The sequence below is a fragment of the Dromaius novaehollandiae genome, chromosome W (genome assembly GCF_036370855.1).
Source record: "Dromaius novaehollandiae isolate bDroNov1 chromosome W, bDroNov1.hap1, whole genome shotgun sequence".
Taxonomy (NCBI): Eukaryota; Metazoa; Chordata; class Aves; order Casuariiformes; family Dromaiidae; genus Dromaius; species Dromaius novaehollandiae.
The window spans coordinates 57,451,859-57,462,004 of record NC_088130.1 but is presented as its reverse complement, the minus strand read 5'-3'; positions in this window follow the sequence as shown (position 1 = coordinate 57,462,004).

The window sequence follows — 10,146 nt, the reverse complement described above, 5'->3', positions numbered from 1 at the left end:
TGGTGAAATGGCACAATTCCATTTACTTTGCTGGTACAAAGTGTGTTTGTGATGGTGTCTACATCTTCTTTGCTATGGGGTTGAAGGTAACTGCAATATGAACAGGGAACCTGTGCAGCCAAACTACACTGGAAAGGGTGATGCTGATGTGGTATGACTGCAATGTCCTTTGTACCCTGTACGCCCCTAAACCCATACTTCAGCCATGTTAACACTTGAAGTGAATGTCCGTTTCTATCGCCTATCCCTTTTGACTTCCGTGTAGAACGAAATCAGTACTCCTAAGTCCTGAATAAGTCAACATAAAACCACTCGCAATTCTGGGCATTACCCCAGAACGTTATACATACAGTTTCCTGTAATTGCTAAATGACAATCCGCAGTAATCAATAAAACTGCCACATGTAACCCAGTAGTAAAGGGGCTGTAAAATAGGAGGAATGTTATCTAGAGCAACAGCCTTGTAACTACTATTTTGTGCAAGAAACTATGGATGGTCTTTTCCAAAATAGTTCTTCACAGTCAGGGGTAGAATTATGTTTTTAGGTACCCAAATATATAGTCAAACATTTAGAAGCAATGAGCACCTTCCAACAGATCAATGCAGGTTGTTGAACAGCTGTGAAGAAGAAGCCAATAATTAGGTAACAAAAGGGTCATGATGGAATTTTCAGAAGCTTCCCAGTGGCTGAGAAGTACAAACATCATTGCAATGAGATTTTTTCCTCCCCATTTGCTTCAGGACTTTTGAAGATCTTTTCCTAGAGTGAAAGCTAAATTGGATGATTCCATTTCAAAAAATTCTGGTCTACGATAATCTGAAAGCTGAGAAATTTAAAACTTATAGCTAAGAAAGTGCAAAGTTATGATTCCAGTGATATTTGTAATGCAACTCTCTTGTCTGTGCAAGGCCCTCTTCACATCTATGTACAAAAATGATGAATGGTTTAGCATGCAAAAGAAGATGTTAGTGGGAGAAGCAAATAAGCAAAGCATTGGCAAGCACAAAAAAACCCTGATATTATAAATGTGATTAAGTTTGCATACAGAATTATAATGCTACACTGTACACATTAACGTAATCATCTGATCCATTAAACAGTATATCTGCGACTGTGGAGAATCTCACTGTACGCTCTTGTTTTTCAGTGCTTATAACATCCAGCAGTTAATATTAGCTGGGTGGAACGGCTTGCGGTCTCTGTTGCTGCATCTCACTTCAGTGCCTGGCTCTTCCCAGTCTTCATAGAGCAGGAACCTGCTACTCTTCAAGTCCCGCAAGATGCAGACTATTTCTCTTGCCGCACTGGCTCGGCTCATCTTGCCAGTTGTATTGTGGCAAGGGGAGAGTGGAGGTCCCAAACCTTCAAATCTGCCCAGTTAATCATTGCTGTCTCCTTGAGAAAAGAAGTAGGAGCTTCATGAATTCTCCTTTCTACCTGGTAATTTCCTGGGGTCAAATCCTTGGACACTACCTACCAGTACCATCATCCCACCTAGATGTACCTGGTAAGAGCCCCTCTTTTGTTTTCTGCTGCACTTGCACTTAGTTTCTTACTGGGAACTTTCCTAGCTGAATCTCAGGTTGCAACAAAAATGCATCTCAGCAGCTGGTGTCTGTTGTGGTTTGTTTTTTTCTCCTTGGCTGCTCAATTTTTTAATTTTTGTTTCCCTCTTTCTTTTTTCTTTTTTTTTTTCAAGCCGAGGTGGTGCAGTGCAGGTTTACAAAATGTTCTGGCTGTGAACATAAACGCTTTGAAGCCAATGGCTCCTGCGGCAGCTCTATCTGAGCTGCGCTGAAGCCAGGTTTGCAGTGTTTGCCTTGAAAAGTGAAACCAGGTGTTTTCACATTTTGTTACAAACTCCACCTCAGGCCAAGGTCACCGAAAGGTTGGCCAGCCTCCATAACCTGTAGGCAATCTTATGCTTATTATTTTTCATGAACGTTGCTCCGCTTTCATATGAGCCTTGGCACAGGTTCATATAACTGAGATCGATTTATGGCTTGGCATTGATATCTCTCCTTCATTTGGACTTTTAAAGCAACACTCTCTGCATATAACCCACTGCGGAGCAAAAGCAAAGATAAAAATTGTGCCTTACATAGGAAACCCACTGATATCCCAATAGTTCCAAACAGTAGTAGGTACTGTTAATCCACACACATGATAATAAGCAGCAGCATATACTTAACTTCCCTGCATGTATTTTAGTGGAGAGAAATCAGCTATGGGTAAGAGCAAAGAACCCTGTGCTAGGGAGAGGGCAAGAAGGGAGCTGCTGCAAAAGAGGAGGAGAAGGAAGGGAAACAGCCCGCCCTGGCTGAAGAACTGCAGGTAGTCAGCTCCTCCTGCAGTGGATGAGCTGTGGTGACTGCAAAGAGCTTTTGTAAGTGGAGCTTGTGTTGTTCTGCAAGGTGAATAGCAACACAAAAGCTCCCTGTTGGCCTCCGCTACACCTACAGCAAGGAAAAAGCCTTGTAATGCTGTAGGTGAGGTCACTCCCAAAATTACAAGAAGGCATGACTTGGGGGCAGCAAGTGCTGCATCATGCCTACATCCAAATGCCAAAAACCAATGAGTCCTTTTGTCTTTTTTCTGTGGGACATTGATTCTTGTTTATTTGACGCTCACATTGCACACCAGCAAATTCCTCCCAAAGAATCATGCTGGTCATTCAAGAGGGCGTAAGAAAGGTGAGCCCTCTCCATGCAGGTTGCCTTGTCCTGCTTTTGCTACCCCTGCAGGCACAGGGCTGCCTCTCCCCATGAACTATGATTTCTCGCCCTCCTTTTGCTTTTGCTGTTCTACTCCCTCCGCTTAGGCAACATGTCTGTGAAACCATAATCTTCAAATCAGAAACGAGCCTTCAGCAGAAGTCTCCTTGGAGTTATGCAGAGCAGAATAATGACCCTTACTTGGTTCATCAGAAACACTTCGGTTAATATATTCCATAATGACATTTAGGGGGTTTTATGTTCATTCAGCCCAGGGCTCTGCGCAGGAACTGCGTAGTTAACTGCAGCTTGTGCACAAGTCATGCGAGCAAGGTGTGTAACAGCCCTATTAAATGAAGCAAATGGAGTCTCAGCTGGACATGGCTGGAATACGTGTGCTCAGTGGCAGCCTTATATTCCCAGAAGTCAGCCTTTTCTATATCATCTGGAAAATGTTTGTGATGATCCCAATTATTGGATAAAGGTCTGAGCTCAGGAAAGCAAAGACTCCAAAATGGAGTTAGGATTTAATTCAGCAGGAGATAGCGGTAGATGCAGCAGTTAAAGCAACCATTACGATGCAGAACGTATAAGCGTAAGAATATGGAGAAGTGCACCTGACAATATCTCTGCATACAGAGATTAGTGAGAGCGTTATGAGATGATTGTGTCTGGTTGTGAGCACTTCAGAGAGAAAGCTGAAGGAAAACTTGATGTCAGGGAGACCTATCTTACAGAAAGAATTTTAAATCCTTAGATTTAATTTACTTGGTCAAGAACATGATAAACAGATAATTTCATGGTGGACTACGATCATTCGCATGGGAAAGGATTTCTGATAATATTCAGATCTTCATTTTTATAAACAAAAGCAGACAAGATCCACTCACTGGAAGTCGGATTTATACAAATTTCCATGTATATCCTGAACAATGAGGACAGCTCACACTAGGGGTGCAGTAATTTCTCCACCAGTTCAAATATTTGGAAGAAGACCAAATGTAATAACTCAGGCATCAAATATAAGCCTGATAAGGAGAATACAGGGTGATGTTCTTTGGACAGTGTTGTACTGCAGGGCAGACCGCATTGCCGTAACAGTCTGTTCCGCCTAAAAAAGCCTTCAGTTATGTCTACCGTGCACAGTGCAGCAGAGGTTAGAGAGACCTCAGATAGATCTAAAAGAGTGAAGGTGAACTGCAATGGTGATATAGTTGTGTTGACACAAAGCTCCACCTAAGCTCACTTCTCATCGCAGTAAATTAGGTAGGTCAGAACAGTATGCTAAACATGCTCTGCAGCTTCTAGTTTTCATAACTAGTTTCATATTGAACTGTGCACTGAGAATATTGCTGGGCCAGAAGATTCAACTCTCCTATTATATCCCAGCTCAGGAGCAGGAAAGCTCAGCACATGTAGGAGTAGTTTTATTGACTGTGCCCTTCAGCCACTTGTCCACTTCATCCAGGATGAAATTCTCACTGAATCTGATTATCCTCTTTCTTGTATCTGTATTGCTGTGGTATATTTCCCTATATTTAATTAGTCTTTTTGCTGATTTACTTCAATATAAAGGAGAGGTGAGCTGGATAGGCTGGTTAATCCCATATTCTTAAACATTAGGAAGTACACTGCTACAACCGTTCTTTAAAAAGAATTGACATGGAAAGAAAATAATGGTGTCCAACAGTCTTCTGTTGTGCCTTGTAGTCCAACTCTACCTTTCACATGAAGCTTTTTATTGACTAGGCAATGTGTTCTAGATTTCAGTCCTATGTCATCTATCTTTTTACATTCCTTTTTTTTAACAATTTTTTATACAGACACATTTAATCTTCTAGAGAAGGAAAGGCTACTCTTACACCCTGGTCCTGGTGCACCAGCAAGGAAGACTGTTTGCCAGCGCAGCTGAGCATGGCCTAAGGGAAACGTCAGGAGCATGAAGTGAGGCAGGGAGTGAGGGACGGCAGGAATGAGAGCATGAGCTAGTGAACGGGGTATTTGCAGCAGGAATATGGGCTAGAAGAACCTCTTGGCATAAAAATACAGACAGCAGCAGACCTTTATTGGGATGAAAAGAAAGGAACATTTCCAAGGGCCGTAGAGGGAATGGTGGAATCCGTGGAAGATGGCTGGGCTGAGAGCAAGCCTGGAGGAAGGTCTTGTGTTACTCTGGAGAATACCTGATATTTGATGGAGTTTCTCCATTTCGAAATGTGAAAAATGTGAAATGTGAAACCACCTGTGGGTGGTTTTAAAATGCTCACTGTAATGAAAAGAGGTCAACAAATCTGCCTCACATATCTGCCAGTTGGGGTCACATCACAAATCACTTATGTCCCTCTGCAATTAGTGCCTTAACTGCGTATTTCTTCATGTCTCTAAGGAGGCTTATTGAACGGAGAGAAAATGTGCAATTCTTTTTTCCTGTTACAGAGATTTCCCCACCCCTACCCTAATATTTACTGTGGAGGATAATCTTTCTGGTTAATCACATATATTTTCCTGTGGTTTTCTGACATGCAGTGTCTAAATTTAATGATACCTCAGACATGACTTCTATTTAAATTATTGAGCTAACATAGATGTAATATATTTTGGAGAGATAAACATCTCAGAGCACAGAATTCGTGCCAAACCAAATCACATCTGGGTTACTTAAATTATACAGATTTTTGTCACCTTTCATAATGTCTGTTTAGAATATATTTTCTTATGTTGCAGTTTTATTTTCCTGTCTGTCTCTGTCAGTTCTTCTACTTCTAATCACCAAGAAAGCATTTTTAAAAATATACTTAAATTTCAACAAATTTAAATAAATGTAAGTTATTACTCTCTTTTGTGACCTTTTATTATCTATTGTTTATCTAGCCCTCATTTGTGTAAACATTTTAAGTAGTTCTTTTAAATTATTTCCCTAAAAATGTTTTAATGCGTTCAGCTGGATTAAACTGTGTTCATTGATGCTCATTTTAAACAATAAATTCTGTTATTCCTATGGCCAAAAATCAGCATGGCTGCATCTGGTTTTTAATGCTGTTCATTAATCCACTGGAAGACTGATACGTACCAAGATCTGCAACTATAAGGTAAAGGAACACCAATATTTAAGGTTGCCTTCAGGCAGCTTGATCCTCCTGAATTGCCACGTGAGTCCCTCTGAGATGGGTGCATGTCTCAGGCTAATTTCAGGACCTATCTTCTAAATAGCAGATAAAGCCTCTGAATCTGCTTCTGCAAAGGAAACGAGGCAGACGTAGAGGCAGAGGCAGAGTGCATCAGTCAGGGCAGAAAGAGAAAGGCAGAAATCCCCTAGCATTTCCTCTTGTTAAAAGGTTTGTGTTGTGAATGAATGTTCATCACATCTGTCTCTCATCTGCCTCGTCAGTGACAGGTCTTTGCTCATAAAGGATAGATACTTAGCCTTCAAATTCTGACTTATCCTAGCTGTTTCTTCAGGCCCTGGGTGTTCTGGCCCCTGCTGCACACTGATTTTTCAGGACCTACTGTCAGCACTCCTTTTTTTCTGCCTAAAGTTTCAACTTCCACTTTTGTCCACTTTCAGAATTGCTCTAGCTATTAACAAAAATAGCAAGTACTGATAGTGCTTACACACAGTAATATGTCCAGGCAGATGTGGAGTTTGGCAAAGCCCCACATCCGAATACAGCTGCATCCAGTCAGGCTAGCCAAGCTGCATCCAGCCAGGTCAGCCAGCATCCAGTAGCATTATTAAATATAAGAAATACAAATCAGGTTCATCGCACTCTTTCCCAGCATGCCAGCCTTAACTATCTCAAGATGATTTTTTTATCAAGAGTTTTTCCTTCAAATTTTCATTTTAGAGGGCCAAGTGATGATACCATTTTTAGTCTCTCCTTCCCTTTGTCCTCTTTGATGAAGTGTAATGCTCCCTTTCCACCTGGGACTCAGAAAAGAGTCCAGCTCTGTGTCACAGACTAATCACACATCAGATATGGAGCCTCCTTCATCCCCTTGAATTTTACTTTTGAAGTGGGGTCAGCATGGCAGGAACCCCACGGCTCTCAGTGTAAAAATTCTCTCAGTGTAAAAACCCTCTATGAATCAGCTGACATTTAACCACCATATATGTGTTTTAGGAAGTTATAAGTATGTTCTCTACGATCAAAAGGTGCAAGTGATTCAGCAAGCCCCTGTTCTTGGATGTCCAACTGGGGCCATTTTGACAGAGGCTGATTTTCAAAAGAGAAGTTACTCCTCGCTTTGGAATATTCCCAGAAGCATCAACATACAAAAAACTCAAGCAGAGGTTTCAAGTCATGTTGCCTGTGGTAATACTAACTTGAGGAATTCTGACTCCCACTTGCTCCTGCTCCCACTTCATGCTCCTGGCATGGCAACAAACTGTGAAAGAGCAGCCAGAGGCAAAGCATGAACTCCTTCAGCTCATCTTTCCACCGGAGAGAAGATATATGGAACCAAGTTGTCAGAGCAAGTCAGAGCGGAGATTGTCAGGAAGCGATGAAAAAAATTCTGAATCCCTTTTTTTTGTAAAACTCCTCCTCTTCACAGCTGAAGCTGGCCAGAAGATTTCTGCTTCCCAGCATATCCATAAAAATAAAAATATAAATATAAATTCTATTTCAGTACATATTTAATATATGGTCTAACAAGATTCTGGTTTATTACATGCCTCAACTTCACCAAGCGCTTTTCTAACAAAAAAAAAAAAAAAAGTTTTCTAGTCTTAGGCACCAATCAGTAGCTGTAACTTACAAATACAGTTATCAGCATCTGGATTTCAAGTGTTTATTGAAATTCCTAAATTCTGTTTTCACAGCTGCATGGACTCCCCCAATTTTTCCTTCTGTCAACAACCTAAAGAAATATCTAAGGTAGATTTTTTTAAAGAGTTTTTAGGGAATTTTTTCTTGAAGCTTTAATTTAATGGGATTTAGAAGCACATTAAAGCTGCACATAAATGTAAATACTGTAGTGAAGGAGGATGGACCTAAATAAGTGTCAAAAAGCTGTCCTGAATCAGCATCCGTGGCCTGTAGAAAGGAAGGAGAATTCTGCTGTCATGTCTTCCAGTCCCCCACGTCTTTGAGCAGCGGTGCCATAGGTGTGCGGCCAGAGGACCTCCCCAGCTTCCACACCTACCCCTCACAACAGACCCATGGGATACTTTCTCGCAGCCATCCAAACTGACTGTCAAGAGTCAAAAAAAAGAAAAGCAAAAGGAAGAGAGCAGAAAAGGTCAGGCAGGAGGACCAACACTCCTGCTCTGTGACAGAGCAAGGCAGTTTATTAATAAAGCTAAGGAGCAGAGTATGATCAAGGCCTTAGAGAAAGACAAGCCCAACAGTTCCTGTCAAATCTCATCAACATGCGAAAAGTTCCCTCCCAGTCCAAAACTCAATGAGCAGTTTATCCACGAGTATCTGACAAGGACACACCAAATGAGTTCCTAAAAAAAATGAGGACTACTATATCCTTCTAGCACAACTCTTTACATGAGCTCTCTCCAGAGCTTCACAAGGTGAGGAGTTTGGAGGACCTGCTTCACAGGGCTCTCATAGGCTTTGGGATCACTCTGAACTAGCACACTTGAGGAGCATAGCAGGTAGAAGGGTGAGATCTACCCATTTCATCTTTCTAAATGGATACTGATGGCAGTTAAATGATAGCGGTCTAGTTAAATCTAGATTACGTACAGAAGTCTTTTCTGTTTTTTGGAGCCAAAACAGAATCAAAACTGACCTTTGTATACTCAGGGAGATCAAAAACAGGTGGACAAACGAACTGCATAAGAAGCAAACAGAACTACTAACTTGTGAACGACTTGCTTGATTAGTCGTTATCAACATCTGAAATGCAACCGATAATCCATGGGGTGATGGATCCTGTGGGATGGTCAGCAGGAAACACTGAGGAACTGGTACGCTGCAGGTATTGCACATAAAAAACTTGCTTTCCCCAGTTGCAGTGTCAGTAACCTGGACAATGTTCATGGCCAAAAATATAACAGTGGATAGCATGAATCGGAACCTCCAAGCAGAGTTTTGGGATCCAAAGCTAATGAGGGCCAGCAGACCAGGGGAGCACTTGTATCTTTTTGCTGGACCCTCTAAACTCTTCCCTGCTTAAACTGTTAGTCTTAAAGAGGTGAGAGATTTAATTATGGAATTCTTTGAAGTCACTGCCTTAAACTGCACTTTTGATAAACTTATGTATTTACCTGATCTATCATGTTTTTAGAGTTCCTAAGGCAGCCCCAAGTGGCTGGCAAAAGTATGCCTCTGCCCAACATAAAGCTCAAATTTAGGAAAATTTCTTTTGTGTACTCCTGAATTAGGAGACAGATTCAGTGCAAACCTATAGCAAACAAAGAATAATCCAGTCTCCTTTCGACCGCTTCTGGGTACCAGCACTTCAGCTGTTCTAAGATTTGAACTCTCACAAATCTGATTTCCTATCTGCAGGACATTAGAGAGAGGCAACAAGGTGAGACTGACAGACCCAAATACTTCTTAGAGAACAAGCAGCTTTTGAAATAGAGCCCCAGAAGTAAAACAAAATGTACTTTTGCTTCAGGGTTTTTCTGTATACAATTTTTTTTCTTTTCATTGTGGTCCCTTGTTTCCCCACCCAGACAAAATGCGGCTATGACAACATGGAAATCCCCTGAGCAACGCAGTTCTGATAATAAGATTGTTCAATGTTCAACCAAAATATTATGTCTAAAAAGTCTTTTTTTTTCAGTTTCCTTCAGCTGAAACAGGAAAAAAGGAAAAAAAAAATGATCGAACTCATAGCCCACTCAATTATAAACAAGACAAATTTAAAGTGAGACGGTGTCATATCCGGCTAGTGATCAGTCTGCTCAGCAGAGCCATCCTTCTTTGATATTTCTAGCTGAAAATGCAGTAGAAATTAGCCTGAGGGTTTCTAGAATAGTATTATATTGAATATTACTAACCCAGGTGCTTAAAGCCTTAAGTAGACTTTCCTAATGTGTATTTAAGCTGGCAGGGACGGTAGGTCTTAGGGATGTGAAGTCAGCAAATACCAGTCTATTTGATTCAAGTTTGTCTTCGGTGAGCTTTAGGTCAAGCCTAGGAAACTCAGGAGGGGGAGACCAGAGACTAACTATGCTCCTGAAGTCCCACTAGCGGACTGACACCTCTGAAAGGATATTTCTTGAAGGGAGAGCGTACAAATAGGTGCTGCGCCCCAAATAATTCTGTCGGTGAGGCCAAGCCGTGGACTGAAGGGGGGCCATGCCGATGCCGTTGTCTCCAGCAGGGTGGTGAGGAGAAGCCACAGGGCCGAGATCTCGCCCTGAGCTCCGGAGCCCCGGTGCCGTGCCTAACGCCCGCTTGCCTTGGAGTGGGAGGCTGCTACAGCCTGACAGGTCTCTCCTGCGTTTGTTGGTGGGATTTATC